Genomic DNA, 17,120 nt, shown 5'->3' with positions numbered 1-17,120 from the left:
TGTGAGGTACCTTGTCAAACGCCTTCTGAAAATCTAGAAAGATTAGCCACTGTCTGCCAATCAGAAAAAGACCCATTTATGCCAACTCCTTGCTTCCTATCTGCTAACCTGCTTTCTATCCATGTCAAGATATTACCTGCAATCCCACATGCTTTAACTTTTTATAGTAGTCTGTTATGTGAGGCCTTGTTGAAAGCCTTCTAAAAGTCTAAACAAATCACATCCATTGGTTCCCCTCAATCAACACTACAAGTTACATCCTCAAAAAATTCCAATAGGTTCATCAAGCATGATTTCCCTTTTGTAAATCCATGTTGATTTTGTCTGAGTATACCACTGCCTTCCAAATGCCGAGTTGTGAAATCCTTCATAATAGATTACTCTATACTTCCTCAGGACTGATGTTAGGCTCACTGGTCTACAGTTCTCTGTTTTCTCTCTCCCTCCCTTTCTGAATAGCATGCTTACATTAGCTAACCTCCAGAGTCCAAAGAATTTTGGAAAATAACCATCAGTGGATCTACTATTTCCAGGGCCACTTCTTAAGTACCATCACAACAGTCTTCACTATAGAAGTAACATCCCAGAAGCAGCTATAAAAAAGGAAATGGAAGAGAGGGAGGAACTCAGGAAAATTACAGTCAGAGAACTGGTGCTAAGCAAATAGTTGGAGCTGTGGTCTGGCAGGATTCTGCATCCTTGTAAATTTCACTCATACATCTTAAAAGAAGTGTCCAGTAAGATAATTGATGCATTGATTTTAATTTGCAAAACTTCCTAGATTCAGGGAAAGTTCCATTAGATTGAAGGCAGCAAATAAAACTCCATTACTCAAAAAGGAAGACAGAAAGTAGGAAACTACAGATCAGTTGGTTTAACATCTGACATAGGGAAAATGTTAGAAGCTGTTAAAGTTATCGTAGAGCACTTGGATAAGCTCAACATAATTAGGAGGAGTCAACATGGTTTTGTGAAAGGGAAATCATGTTTAATCAATTTATTGGAGTTCTTTGAAGAAGTAACATATGCATTGGATAAAGCGGAAGCAAGGCATGTGCTGTACTTAGATTTTCAGAAAGCATTTGCCACAACAAAGGTTAGCACAGAAAATAAAAGCTCATTTTATAGGGGGCAACATATTGGCAACGATAGAAGATTACCTGGCTAACAGAAAGCAGAGAATAGGCAAAAACAGATCTTTTTTCAGGTTGGAAAGATGAAATGAGTGGTGTACCACAGGGAGAAGTGCTGGGACCTCAATTGTTTACAATTTATATACTTGAATAAGTGATTGACTGAAAGGATGGTTACCAAATTTGCTGATGACAGAAAAAATATGTAGGAAAGTAAATCGTGAAGTAAGTTATGGCAGCACAGTGCATAATGGTTAGCACTGCTGCCTCAAATGCCAGAGACACTGGTTCAATTCTGGCCTTGGGTGACCGTCTGTGTGCAGTTTGCATGTTCTTCCTGTGTCTGCATGGGTTTCCTCCAGGTTCTCCCAAGACCCAAGATGTGAAGGTTAGGTGGATTGGCCATGATAAATTGCCCTTTAATATCCAAAGATGAGTAAGAGAGGTGGATTAGCCAGGGTAAATGTACAGGATTTCAGGTAAAGGGTGGAAGGCAGGTTCTGGATAAGACACTCTTTTGGAGAGTCTATGCAGATTCAATGGGCTGAATAACCTTCTACTGCACTGTCGGGATTCTATGATGATTCTAAGTGGACATAAGGAAACTACAAAAACATATAGATAGGTTAAATGAGTGGGCAAGAATCTGGCAAATGGAGTATAATGTGGGAGATGTGAAACTGTCCATTTTGACAGGAAGAATTTAAAAAAGAACCCAACTGTCTAAATGGAAGAGATTACAGAGCTCCGAGGTTCAGATGTATCTGGGTGTTCTAGTGCATGAATCGCAAAAGGTTAGTATGCAGGTACAGCAAGCAATTAGGAGAGCTAACAGAATGTTGTCATTTGTCGCAAGGGTAATTGAATATAAATGCTTCAGTTATGCAGGACACTGGTGAGACCACATTTAGAGTATTGGTCACCTTATTTATGGAAGGATGTAAATGTGTGGGAACCAGTTCAAAAAAGGTATACTCGACTAATAGCAGGAGTGGGCAGGTTGTCTTATGAGAAAATGTTGAACAGGCTAGGCTTACATCCACTCAAGTTTAGAAGAGGAAGAGGCAACATGATTGAAACATACAAAATCCTGAAGGGATTGACAAGGTGGATATGGAGAAGGTGTTTTCCTTTGTGGGAGAACTAGGGGTCACTGCTCAAAAATAAGAGATTGCCCTTTCAAAACAGAGACGTGGCAATTTTCCTCTGAGCATCACGAGTTTTTGGAATTCAGTTCCTAAAGAAGCGGTGGAAGCAGTGTTTGAATATTTTTAAAGTAGAGTTTGATAGATTCTTGCTAAGCAAGAGGGCGCTAGGTTATCAGGAATAGGTGGGATACAGATTTGAGATTACTGTCAGATCAGCCATGATCATACTAAATGGCACAACAGGCTTCAGGGACTAAATGGCCTCCTCCATCATGCAGACAGCCCTTCTCTAATATTAGCACAATGCTAAGTTATGCAGGGCTGAGCACACACAGCCAAGGAGGACACTCATCCAAGCCCATATGACAGGCCATCACTCCTGTCCTTTCATCTCAGTTGTTTTTTTAGGACACCAATGGGCTGCTCAATGAAGGCTATAGTTCAACCACTGTTACCACTGTGGTTTTGGGTTCCCAAGAAGAGTCATAAGCCAGGTATGCAGGGTATTGCTCTCATCTGAAATCAATCACCCTTTACTGTACAGAGAAAACAGGGGGACAAAAGCACCATGGCTGTCAGGAAAGGCACCTACTTGCATCATCCCCTGCTGGTGATCACATACCAACTTAATATTAATATGCTTTACAACTCATTAAAACTCCAATGGGGAAAAATAGGTACAGTCAAGAATCCCTTTGGACAGGGGAGAATCTTGCATTCTGTGCAAACCTACAAACCATTACTAGGTGGTTCTAGATGTCCATGGGGAAAGTACTGAACCTGTTTGCACTTGTACCAATTGCCTATTTAATACAGACATGGGCTGCAGATTGGCTCGAAGATCAAGGAGCAGCCAGAGGCAAGGCACTGTCATTGACTTCAACAGTAGTACTGCATGAGATTTAACATTTAGTTTCAAATCTTCTTGAAAGATGTTAGAATTTAAAATACCTATGGTTAGTCTTTGACAATTTTAGTATCTTAGACCTTCAGAGTTCTATTTTCTAGAACTTATTAGAGCAGTATCTTAGTCCCTTAGATGTTGATTTCTTAACTTTGAGAATTCATTGTTAATTGTTTTAGTGATTAGGGTCTCAGTTGTTTAGAGGTCAATGGGTTGACTATTATAGCAAGTAGCTGGGCCACAAAGCACACACATCCTGTTCCATGTGGGAACTCTCGGGCACTTCACGCATCCTGGATAACCAAGTTTTACCATAGGTATGTTCATACGTTTATTCATATGTGTGCAGGGAGATTGGCTAGTTGCTGGAGTTCAAGATCCAGAATCACTGCACTGCATCTGGGAGCCTTAAGAGTTCCCTCCAGCATATATCCCAAACTGTGGTCCTTTCACAGCTATAAGAGGAGACAGTGACCACCAGTTTAGATGACATATGTGGTGCAGAAAGCACCCATATCAGTAGCACTCACTTACAGGTCTTTTCATTTTGAACTCCAGGAAGGTTGAGAACTCCTCCAAGGAATGCAGTAAAAACCAAGTCAATGTCACCATGAAAGAAATAGTAGAAATACTGTAAATCATTGGGTATTTGATTGCAGGGTTTGTATCTTCACTGGTTTAAATTCAAATACAAGACATAAAAGCCCATATATTAATGCAGTACAACTAGGATCAGAAGTGGTCGAGAATTTAGATTTTCTGATCTGTTTGCCAACTTAATTAATCTACTCAGAACTTTCCTAAATACACATCACACATTAGACGTATTGTACAAATTGTAGCAGGAGTCTACAGCAATCCCACCCAGGATTTTGGAGTGAAGAGCTGTAATATTTTAACAGTCAGCCTTCACTCGAATGCAGTTAGTTTCCCATTTCCACTGGAAAACTGCAGCTGGCAATGGGGAAGAATGAGAATTGGATGGCCTGGTGGCATCAGGAGGAATTCATATGGTAGCAATGTCTCTATGGAATGCCTGGAGTGAATGCGACAATTTTGGTTTAATATTTTAAGTTTCTTATGTACTTTGTTTCAAGCAGTATCCCTTTAAGGGGTTGACTCTTTTAATTTATTCCTCAGTTTATTTAACTTCATATAATTGGTCATTTGATTTTTCCAAAATAGGAATGTGGTGATGAGTAGCAGGAAGGGTGGGAAAACAGGATCTTAGGCTTTTGGATCAATAGTCATGTTCCCACTGAGGGAAGTTGCCTGACAACATCAACTTAAATTTATATAGTGCCTTAATAGTGTAAAATGTCCCATGGTGCTTTATAGGACCATTATCAATCAAAATTTGACACCAAGCCACACAAAGGTTTATTAGAATAGCTGGCCAAAAGTTTATTCAATGGAAAAGGTTTTAAGAAAATCTTAAAGGAGGAGAGTGAGAGGGGCAGGGAGGCTATAGGATATTACATAGCTTAGGGTCCAAGCTGCTGAAGGCATAGTCATTAATCATGAAGTGTACAAATCAGAGATGAGTAAGAAACCAGAATTAAAGACAGAAAAAAGATCTGTGTAAATTGTAGGGCTGGGGAAAGTTGCAGAGATCAAGCCAAGAAAGGCCACTGAGGGACTTGAGAACAAGGAAGAAAATGTTTAAAGAAGGGCATTGCCAAACCAGAAGCCAGTCTCGGCCAAAGAGCACAGGTGTGATGGATTAACTTGCCATCAGTTGCCTCCATGGCATCCCGATAGCTTTACCTATCATGATGGCCACAGCAGACATCCAGCTCAAGAGTGGGTTAAAATGTCACCAGGATCCTAAATATAGGACCGGATGCAGATTTTGCATTTATTAATTTCTCCCCCGTCTCTATATCTGCATCTTGTGATGCAATGGTAGTGTCCCTGTCTCTGAACCAAAAGCCCTGGGTTCAAGTCCCACTCCAAAATTTGATGGCCAAGGAAAATGTGTTTACAACACAGCCAAACAGGTTAACTATCAACTTGTAAATCCTCCCAATGCACATCAATGGCAGGCAATGGGAAAAATTCCTTATCAGCCGTGTGATGCAAAGAAATTGGAGCTCCATCATCACTATCTATGGTTCCTGATTACAATAGGCATGAAAGAGCATCCATTGCCGCAGCAACTCTGACTAGCTCAGTTGCCTGGACAGCCAGTGTGGATCAGAGTGGTGCCAATAGAATGGAAGTTTGATTCCAGTTCTAGCTGAAATGGATTCATGCTCTGCCTCCTCTTTGAGTCAGGCCTGCCTTTGGGCAGAGAACTTGAAGATGAATGTCTCTCTTTGACAAACAAGGCTTAAAAAAACACAGATCAGTGCAAACAGAGTGGGAAATGGACAACTCCATTTGAATTGCTCCACAATCAAATAAGTTTTCAAAGTGGTGAGAAGGAGAATGAAACTTCCCTGCATGATCATGGGAATGTTGCTCCAAAACTAATCATTAAATAGACTTATTTAAGACTGCAAATTACTTTCTCCTCGAAATCACAAATGCCACATCAGATCACAGGTGTGGGGTCTTGGGGCAGAAAATTAGAATGCCAGAATCAACAAACATAACATCAAGTTGCTCTGATATATAATGAATGTTCCCTATTCAAAACAATTGAGGTATAATTTCATATTATAAATTAATAATAAATGCACCAATTATCACTGCAATTCACATACACACCATCACCTTCCCAAGAGCAATTAGGAACGAGCAATAAATTTTGACCTTGTCAGCAACAGTCAAATTCGATGAACAAACAATAAAGAGATAATTCACGTGCATTTCAGGTTACATTTACATTTGCAATGTGTACAGTACAAAAGAGAAGCAGGGTTGCAAAACTCAGTTGCATGTGCATCCATATTTTTGGCAATACAGGTGTCAAAATCTAAAATGATTCTGCACTGTACATAATCCACATTTATGTGTGCCTGTGAGAACAATACTTGAAAAAGAGATATTCACTACAATATAATGCAAGAATTCCCAGGGTAAAGGATGTTAAAAGGTTAAATTGTACATTCTGCAAAAAACAGACTAGTTTATGCTCTTATTCTGTGGGAATGATTCAAAGAGTTTGGCAGCTCACCCTATGCCCATTTTCAAATGACCAAACCTGATCATAATTAGAATGCCTTAAGACTTTCCTCAAGACCTCAAAATCAGCTCTCAAATTTTGAAGTACCTTATAATTCTACAAAAAGCCTGTAACTTCTACCATTGTGTACACTCAAATTCTCACCTTTGCTTCCCATTAGCACAATCTCTAAAAATATGATCTGCCAACTTCAAGAAAACATATTACAGCAGAAGCCCTATCATTCAGAGTTTCTTTAGGCCACCAGAGTTGGAGATACTACACGTGAGGTCATATCAAATGGATAACGGCACACTTTGTGGATCTCTCATCACATCTGTTTTGTGATGATGACGAATGCAAGTTGCACATCTACGTACATTCTCAAAGACTGCATAAAAAAATTACACCCTTGGTCCAATTTTAGAAATGTCTACTGCTCTGTCATGTTTGCCATTTAATTGGATGCATCTGAAGCCAGTTCAGAACCATTGAATGTTCACTTAATGATTGTTCACTTAATGATTGATCTTGTGACCTATCTGAATGAATCAGCCCCCTCTAGAATGCTTGTGGTATCCAAAAGGGAGGCAACTCTTGTGGCAGCCTCTGCCATGAAAAGCATGGGAGGCAGCGGCATAGTGGCAATGTCACTGGACTAGTAATCCAGAAACTCAAGGTAATCCTCTAGGGGACCTCGTTTCGAACTCCTTCATGACAAATGGTGAAATCTGAATTCAATAAAAATCTGGAATTAAAAGTTTTAAATGACCGTGAAACTGTGGTCAATTGTCATTAAAAACCCATCTGGTTCACTAATGTCCTTTAGGCCTACATGTGACTTCAGATCCACAACAAAGTAGCTGACTCTTAAATGCCCAAGGACAGGCAATAAATGCTGGCCTAGCCAGCAACACCCAAATCACATGAACAAACAAAAAAACAACTCAGTGATTCTATTGAATATCTGTCTATGCAGGATAGTACATTTATTCAACTAAATTCCAAAGAAAATCACAAAGTCATGTACCATTATCACTGATAACAACGTGCTTGTACATTTTTCCTTGAACAAAAAGGAAACAAATTACCTTAACTGCTTACTTCAGCAGCACTAAATAAAAAGGCAAAGCAGTTTTACAATGCATGGTAAAGCCACATCCAACAACAAACCTGTGATTTCCCCACAGAGTGAATCCCAGTGTTTACTTGGATGCTCAGCTTTACATTGCACTTTTCTTCAGACATTTACACAGAGGAAGGAGAAATTAAAAATAAATGTAAAAGAACTCATAACATGAAACCAATTTTGCATACCTCCTGTTTGGCTGATTAGCATTAGCAGCAACTGGAACTTACAACTTGTGTATCTAACTGCCCAATTGAGTAGGGAAGAAATGAGTAGGCAAGTTCAAAAAAGATGGTAAAAGAGCAGACTTCTTGCTATCCCTTCATCTTTGGGGCCAACATTTGAATCTAACTAGACGGTTATCTAGGAGATAAATGTCCTGAATACTCCAGGTTGCCAAAATTGAGTTTATAGCAAACGTAATTCAGCATTGAATTATCACTCACTTTTAAAGATGGCTAATAGAGGAATTGGAAAAGAATGGATGGATGTTGCATCTCTTAAGGTATTTTGTTCAGACAGGGTAATGTTTTTCTTTATGTTACTGTTTCTACATTATATAAGAGCATTTCATGAATAATGGTAAAATATCCCAATTAACACATCTTTCAGTGCAGAGGGAAACAGAATTATTGATATTTCTGTCAATAACTTTATCTAGTTGTGATAAAAGTTCAAAGATCTAACAGGTTTTAAACAAGTACAGAGGCAGGGAAAGGACGGAAAGAACAAAAGGAGAGATTAAATATCAAAAGGGGATAACAGTAATGGGACAACTAACCAAACAAAAGATTGATCTGAAGGAATGTAAATGGAGAAAACAGAAATCACCAACCACTGCCATCTGAAAAGATGAGCTCTGATGAGTCTGCAATGCTGTGAAGTGCCTCATTGAAAGATGAGATGAGAGGAGGCGGATCTGAAATGTTAAGTGTTACAGTCTCCACAGATGGTGCCTGAACCACCCAGGACTTACTGGATTTTCTGTTTATATTTCAGATTTCCAGCAGCTGCAACATTTTGCTTTTCTACTGATATTTCTCACCTTAATAGAAACAGAAATTCACACTTCATTCTGGGACTGATCCCAATTCAAAAACCAGAGATGGAAAAACTAAATACTGGGCTCTTGATTCTAAATGGGTGAAACACACATCATATTTTGCCAGATACACAGAGCTGTTGTTTGTCATATTAAAAGGTAAGATCTAAACCACCAAGGTATCCAGTGTCAAAAGACATCTACACTTATTTTCAACAATATTTTGAATATTTAATGTGGACAGAAGTTATAACCAGCCACACCATGCAACTCAATTATTCCCAAAATTAATATTTAAAGATTTTTTTCTTTTAAATAATCTAGAAATCTCATTTCTCCCCAACTAGCTAATTAAACTAGTTCTCAACGTAAGCAATGACAAACCCACTGATGGGTACTCCCCAAATGGTGACGTCCACATTGACGAGTTCTAAACGCTCACTTATCGACAATCTGAAAAAAAAAGTACAATTCCAAGTTGGCCAGTGAAGAAACAATGGGATCAACTATCCATTTCCTGAGGGAAAAAGAACAAAAAATGCTGGACAAACTCAGCAGCATCGAGAGAGAAAGAGAATCATCGTAGAGGGACTCGGAACGTCAACTCTGTTTCTCTCTCCATTGATGCTGCCAGGCCTGCTGAGTTTGTCCAGCATTTTCTGATTTCATTTCAGATTTCCAACATCCGCAGTATTTTGCTCTCATTTCCCCATTTCCTGAGTTTGACACGCCATGAAGTCTTTGAAGAATATCAAGCCAACATCCATTTGTTCCATTTTACGACTTGATGCCTACAGTTTGCAATGTGCTCGAATCGCAGTTCAATCAGCACTTGTGTAAAAAGTAATCTACCAATCTGATCTTATTTCGCAACATTTCTATATTTAAAACCCGCAGAAAGATCTTCAAAACGTAAAGTAATTAACATTGTGAAACCTCATCAGATGTAGCCTCAGCGCTATTTCAAAAGCAAAACTGATTTTTAAGCAAGATACCAGACAATTAATTTTGATCAAAAAACAGTCGCTCCTAACCATCTCAAAAGGAGGTCAATGACACGAAACTTTAAAAAAATTGTAAATCTTAAGTATTCATAAATTCAGAAAAGATCACTGCTTTTACAACGGAGTATTTGGACGCGAAATCAATGAATTAAGTCGACAACCACCACACAGTAAATGCTGTAAGATAGATCAATTTGCCATACAACGCCTCGGCGTACAAACCCAAAACCCTGAAAGTTGAAGGTGGCTCAATTCTAAACAACCCAATCATCAATATCAATATTACCAGGAAATCAGCACCAATATCGTTAGGAAATCGGCTGGTCAAGACACTCGTCAAGGAAAACAGTACATCGCCATTCTCCCCTCTCCAAAATTGTTAACGAAAATCCATTATTTTCTATCACTCGCGCACACTTTGCATAAAATGTGTGGATCACGGAACAGACTAAATCTGCTACCTTATGATCATGTGGAACAAAACACGAGCTACCAAAAGAAAAGAAATCGAGGTTGTAATAGATATTCAATAACAAATATTAACAATAATAAGAAATGCTACTGATGGAATTAAACTGGCTTCCGAAACCCAAGACCCTGTTGGTTGGGAACCCCAGTTTCGTTCAACGAGAGAGAGAGGTCTGACCACAAAGAATGAGACCTGTGACAAACCCATTTACTCAACATACAGGAGAGCAGCTTGGTTGCCTTAAGAATGTGCAAGAACACAAAGAAACGTTCATTTCTGATTTAAGCAAAATGAGCAAAGGAAAACGACCGAGCCTTGACAAATCGTTATTGGTTCTCCCAGCCAAGGAGAGCAGAGGACTCCTAGATTCATCATTTAGTAGGTATTCGTAATTTTCGATTTCCAAAAATATATATAAAACGACAGAAGCTCGCGTTTCCCAATTAAAATGCAATTCAATAGAGAACAAAATGTTTCAGGTTTTTTTTGGGGAGGTGAAATAAGATTAAACAGACCTCCGAGGGTACGATCCAGCCCCAGGTCTCTCTGAAGATGCAGAGTGAATAAGTGGAAGCAGTTTCAGTGAAATGTACCTAAATGTGTTGAGACTGAGGGAGGGCGTTAGAGCCTGGAGGAATCCCATGGGTCTGATCCAGCACACAACACAGGAATGAATGGGGGAATTCATCCTCCACTCTGGCTGCTCATCACTTACCGGGAAGGTCGCTAGTGGAGGGCTTTCAAATGCTGCATTCGGGCAGAATTAACACTGAGCGCTGGCGGAGGGCTCCGAGCAGCTCACTTCACAACAGGCGAGTCTCTGGGAACCCGCCGCCATGTTGTTTCCGAGAGCGCCGCGAGGGGGCGGGGCCGAGCGGCGCCAGGCATCCCACGGCCATTGGCTACGTGGCCCGTCAATCAGAGCGGCTCGTGGCCAATCTCCTCACTCACTGGCCGGTGGCGCCAGCTCCATTCACTGAAAACCCATTGGGAAGAGTGAGCGCGGCTCCTGCTGGAAACACGCTGTATTCGAAGTCAAAGGCATGGAGTGACTTTTCGTTCGGTGCATCATTATCAAAGAGTTGCACTCGTTTTGTTTCCGCCCTTTCGAGAAGCGTGCTCAGTTGCATTGTATTGCCAAAAGCTCCCGTTGGGCACCGCAGGGGTGGGGTGCATTAATTACCCACCCTAATAATCACATTTTAATTTGACGTTTTTAAGTTTCCTTTGTAACTTTTTTTTCGGGCTGTTTCCCTTCCTTTTGGAGAGCTGCCCCTTTTACTTTGTCCTAAAAAAGAAAAAAAATTAGACACTTGAATTCCCCCTCTCTCTCAGCTCATGAGTATAATACTAAATGACTTAGTCCCTCCTTGTATGACAGACCTGCCATTCCAGGGATCAACCAAGCAAACCTCTGCCACACTCCTAATTTCTCCATCTTAAATTTATGTTGAAGAAACAAACTAAAAAAACATTATTGATCTTGAGCTTTCCAGGGATGGACCGTCAACGTGATGAGGAAAAACATTGGGGAGCTGCCCCTTTTACTTTGTCCTAATTTAACTTGAGTTCGGTTTAAAAGAGGCCAAAAGCTGTCGAACCATCGCTGGTCATTGTGGCTAAAGCCAAGTACTGCCCTTGCTGGAAACCCGAAATCGAATCAATAAATGCTGCAAATATAAATCATGTTCCGCCAGCATCCATGGAAAGAAAGGGTTAACGTTTCAAATCGGTGACCTTTAATCAGAACTGGCATTTCTGACAAAAGAGACATTGCGACATATGCTGCTGGAGCTAACTGACATAAACCAAGGAATGAAGAAAATATGTTGCGTCGTATTTCATGGTAGTGCGAAGCTCACAGTTACAACTCGACGATGACTTCCAAGCAGTTATCGTTTAATTACTTTATTAAAATCACAATTCCCATTTTCAGAATTGCTACAAATTCTTCCTTAAGGTGTAACGGGAAGAAGTGATATGGACAGTCACCGCGTTCAGATGTGTGGCGTGAAACCGTGGCTTGAGACAATAAAATGTTCACCGTCGCAGTGGATAGTGAAGACATTTCTCTTTTTCCCTTGGCTACAGCGTTAACACAAACTTGATCGTTTTCTGACGGGAATGGGTTCCTCATGATATTACTGGATTATAAATATTTTCATATCTTTATTAAATGATAAAAGGTTTTGCAAATAAACTGAACAGATTGCACGCGGAACTGTGACAACGCTTACTAATCGAGAATTGCATCATATCCCACGAGTGGTCTTTTTGATAAAATGCATTACGTTCCATTTCAGAAGCGTATACATATCGTTCTTATATTGTACTGAATATATTGAGGTTAGTATAGTTAGGCATACACTGTGAACTTCTTTGGAGGTCATGACTTAGTGGCACCGGCGGATTCAGCCGAGTGGCAGGAGATGGCAAGGGTCTGATCACTACAAAGAGTTTTCAATACAGAAGCTTAGTACTTCAGTTAATCAGAACTTTTTTCCAGGATGAGTGGTCCTTTCCTTCGCGGGAGTCAACCTAAATGTGGGGACAGAATAGTTTCCAGTCCTGATTTTCCATAGCTGTAGACAGAGCTTGAATGTTAACTGTTCATACTGATCTGCAACCCCACCTCCCAAAACCCCCCGTTTCATAGAGCGATTCTCTTTTTCAGGAAAAGGGAACGGTTGTTGTAGCTCGCAACGATACCTGCCTTGGTTTGCCCATTGTAGAGGATTTGTTCACCATTACATCGCTCCACCAGACAGTATCGTAAATTTGCAGGATTACAGGATTACACATGTCCATTACAATGTCCATGGCTTCCAACACAGCTGCCCAGAACGGCCAAATTAGGGAACATGATCAGAACACATGTAACAGACTGCTTTGCTCCAGCAGTTGGACTCAAAGTGGAATTTGTGAAGTATTCAAGTCATTGTTTTAAACTGCACTCTTGCATTCTGCTGCACGTGCCAGCTACAAAGATTGGTTCTCAAAATTGTCTTGGGGATAGGGCAGGGAGGAGGATGCTCTGACCGAGAGTCAGTGCAGACTCAATGGGCCGAATGGCCTCCTTCCGCACTGTAAGCATTCTAGGATTCTATGAATTATGTCTGCATCCATCCTCCGCCATCTGTTGACCTAAATCTTACTTCAGACTGTCTTCAGATTATCATTTTTGTGTCTTGAATGAAAACATGGAAAAGTAGTAAATATGTCTTACAAACGCAGGTATAGTTCTCAAGGGAAATGGTTGAGAGCTTCAAGTTTCTAGGTTCCAGGTCACCAACAACCTGTCCTGGTCCCTTCACGAGATGCTATAGTTAAGAAAGCCCACCAATAACTACTTTCTCAAGAGGCTAAGGTAAGGCTCGATATGTCCACTAAGGTACTCCCCAACTTTTACAGATGCAGCATACAAAGCATTCTTTCTAGCTGTATCACAGCTTAGTACAGCTCTGTCCAAAACTGCAAAAAACGACAAAGGGCTGTTAATGAAGTCCAGTCCATCATGCAAACCAGCCTCCCATCCACTGACTCTGTCTACACTTCCCACTGCCTCAGAAAAGCAGCCAGCAAAGTCAAGGACTCTATGCACCTTGGACATACTCTCTTCCATCTTCTTCCGTCAGGAAAAAGATACAAAAGTCTGAGGACATGTACCAACCATCTCAAGAACAGCTTCTTCTCTGCTGCCATCAGACTTTTGAATGGATCTACCTCATATCAAGATGATCTTTCTCTACACCCTAGCTATGTCTGTAACATTACATCCTGCACTCTCTCCTTTCCTTCTCTATGTATGTATGCTTTGTCTGTATAGTGCGCAAGAAACAATACTTTCACTGTATACAAATACATGTGACAATAATAAATCAAATCAAATCAATGTGGAAACAGAAGGCAGGATCAGGCTATTGAACTGGATGATCAGCCATGATCACAATGAATGTGCAGCAGGCTTGAAAGGCCAAATGGCCAATTTTGTCTGTATTTTCCACATTTCTATACCAGATTCAGGAAAAAGTGCTTAATTTGGAAATGATGATACTAATTATGTTTCTGGAGATGAAGTGGCTCTCTCAGATGTTGAAACAGGATAATCAAACCCCTGTCAAGCCTAACTTAGTGAGGTCTATCTTCTGCCTGCTTCAAAATCTGTCCACAATGAACATATGTGTTAGCAGATTTCTTCCCACAGTTACTGTTGCAGCATAAGAATGATTTGGGGTCAGCAACTTTCAACTCCAATCTTTAATATGTTGACCTAATATTGTTCATATAAAGCTGTTCTAAAGCATTACATTAAATGACAAGCAATTAACGTAACCTGGTTTCTTCATAAACTTCATGGTGACTGAGCTCAACGTCTATCACCAGTCTATGCTACATTTGACTTTCCAGAGGTCTGAAGTTTTAGAGGGAATTGACTCTGTTTAGCTGTTTGTATGCATCTTTGTCCAATCTCCTATTTTTTAACCCTACAAAGCTGACATCACTCCACCAACTAAAGATGAGTTGTTTTTGTAACATATACCCACACCATATTTCTACTCCACCTCTGTCTTAGAAGCTTATCATTGTCCTTTGGCATGCGTAGACTTTCCATTTATCTGTTAAGTGTTTAGTTCTTGCTGCTTGTTCCCAAACAGAATGTTATCTGCAAACTCAGTACCTCACAAGGTCATTAAATTTGTCTTGCACAAGCAAAGTCTGATGGGGAAATGATTAATTAGTAGCAAACATATTTGGGAACTCTTCCTTATACTAGATTAGGGAGAGGACTGGCAGGCCATAGAGGATTTTCAGATTCATCAGTTTCTTTCCAATACTATTTCCAACAGTAGATCTGTTTTGAGGCTCCGTCAGTCTTTACTGAGGGAGTCTATGAATGGAATACCAATTATTGTGGCAACTTTAATCTTCAGTGTTTCCAGTAACTGAGTGAGGATTCACTCTGTAATTGCAAAGAAAGCAAAATCTCCTGCTTATAGGACTTGGTCTCAGTTATAGCTGTATGTATCACTTATTTTGTTGTTTGCATTGATCTTTTAACTTCTCTATTAGTTTTCTGCCAATGGGTTGTGATTTTTGAATGAGTGAAGTCCAGGCAGTTTGCAAAATTACTGAACTAAACACTGTTAAATTGTGGTCCTTGTCACTTTTTAGGACTCCAAATAAAGTGAAAATATGCCAAACTTCTAAGTAATTGTCTTTGCTGAAATAAATATAACTATTTCTATGATTGCAAATCTGCTGTACTTATAAATGATGACAAAAAGTATACAAATCTGTGAAGTCAACTTCATTCCACAGTTCTGGAGAAAGTTCAGGCATTCGTGGACTGCCTGCCATCTAACTGTTTAATGGGTTGCCTGCATTGTCTTTCTGTATAAGAACTGTATCAAAGCCAATTGCGCCGGCTTTCACACCTAGGTGAGTGGCTTTCTCAGTGTTGAAATAGACATTTGTGAAATTTGCTGACAATTTCTGATGTACAGTGTGTTTGTGTGAATGTAGTGGCAGTCCACTTCACTTGGTAATGTCTTCTATCAGATCTTGTCGGGGAACTCAATTACCAGGGAATTTGGAATCCAATAATTCCGCATTGTTTTCTCCATGGCAGTATCTTGGCCAATCAGAGTCAACTTGCAAACAATCAGCACCATTTTCTTCTGTAATTTAAATTGCTGTGATTGTTTAAAATGTGGTACTTTTGCATTTGTCTTGATAAATGCCAGACAAAAACATCAGCAACATATCTCTTTTTAACAATATTCAAGCTCTGTTCTACCAAGCAACTGTTTATCCTCCAATTCTTCTCTTCCTCAGCGAAGGCCATCTGTGATCTCAAAACCTTTCAATGTACCTTAGAAATGTCATGACTCCTTTTGTCAATGCTGGAATATAGATGATGGCTCCAAATGCAACCAAAACATGACAGTTTGGGCACAGACAACACAGCGATGAAATTATATTGCATGATTCAGGATCTGGTATATCATTCCTTCCAAAGAAGAGCCTCTCATAATGATTCAAAAATTTATTTTTGGATGGTTATTTTGGCAATATAAGAGTGCCTATGTACCTGATGCAGGCTTTCTTCTTGCTAATACAGAGCTGGAGTGCCTCTTGTCTGTCTAACACAACCTCAATGTGTTTCCTAAATCTCCAGCTTAAAGTGGTGTGCTGTCTGCAAAAAGTAGGCAAAGACCTTCTGAAATTTCATACATGAAAGCAATGTTCCATATTTTCACCCTCTTCATTGCCATTGTGAAGTTCTTGGGAAGAAACAATAAGGAGTTTTCAGAATCAGATCTCACATATTGTTAAAACATGAATTCCTTCATTCTCCTTCTAAACTCCCTTTGCCTATACAAGGATATGGTAGCCTTATGTGGACTTAATGCACCATGTAATTTTCAACACACTACAATAGGACCTTGAGATTTCTCACTTGTCTACAGCAACTTCAAGAAGCATCTGTGATGGTCTCAGGATTGCTGGGATGGACTCCTGACTTGCAACACCCAGAAGAAATCAAGTTGAATGACAATCTGAGTTTGTACTGCTTTAAATGTAAACCAAGATACTTCACAGAAGAATGCCATCTTGGAAAGAGATAAATGAAGTGGGGGTCATTAAAGCTTACTTTCAGATCAGTTTTGAGAAGTTTTTTGATGCTCAAGATGTTTAAAGAGGACGTTCCTTAAAGCAAAGCCAATAATGGGGTGAAAGGAGGAAATAGACAGCAGTTCCAAATTAAAATAATAGTCTTTCAGAGGGATTCACAAGGATTAATGATCTTACAGAGGCAGGGTGGTAATAGACACATTGTTTCATCTATCCAGGTGAGAATAATTGCACGTAAAGTGAGAATGGAAGGTTAACAATGTGGAGTGGTCGGGGTAAAAAGAAAGTTTGCAAATCTCTGCGGTTTCACTTGAGTCTGAAATTATATTCAGAATTGAGGACATAGTTCTGTTTTTTTGGCCTGTCATTCCCCTCTTGTGTGTCCCTTTGTTCCTAATATTTTTCAATGACAAATGGAAAAAACTTTTCTCCTCCCAATGAAAACAGAAATGCTTAGATTTTCTCTTGCTTAAATCAGGACTCCAGTTATTGTCAGTTATGTCAGGTATCTGTTTCCACTGTTGTTTGCTCTAGGTCTCTCTGGGT

General features: G+C 39.8%; 1 protein-coding gene across 4 annotated transcripts in view; it reads right to left on the bottom strand.

The window, feature by feature from the left end:
* The window catches only part of LOC145353309 (rho guanine nucleotide exchange factor TIAM1-like), a 324,742-nt gene that overhangs the window by 290,725 nt on the left and 16,897 nt on the right, over positions 1-17,120 (bottom strand). For 2 of the 4 annotated variants that reach the window (XM_080203943.1, XM_080203950.1), the window contains exon 1: positions 10,654-10,774. The exons of 1 other annotated variant lie outside the window; for it this stretch is intronic. The gene's annotated coding sequence lies outside the window, so the exon portion shown is untranslated. Of the gene's footprint in view, positions 1-10,453; positions 10,477-10,653; positions 10,775-17,120 lie in introns of those variants that run through there. One more of the 4 variants, XM_080203945.1, reaches the window with a different exon arrangement.

This window comes from Carcharhinus amblyrhynchos, chromosome 15 (assembly GCF_965287045.1).
Source record: "Carcharhinus amblyrhynchos chromosome 15, sCarAmb.v2.hapA, whole genome shotgun sequence".
Lineage (NCBI taxonomy): Eukaryota > Metazoa > Chordata > Chondrichthyes > Carcharhiniformes > Carcharhinidae > Carcharhinus > Carcharhinus amblyrhynchos.
This window is presented reverse-complemented; position numbering and strand designations above follow the sequence as displayed.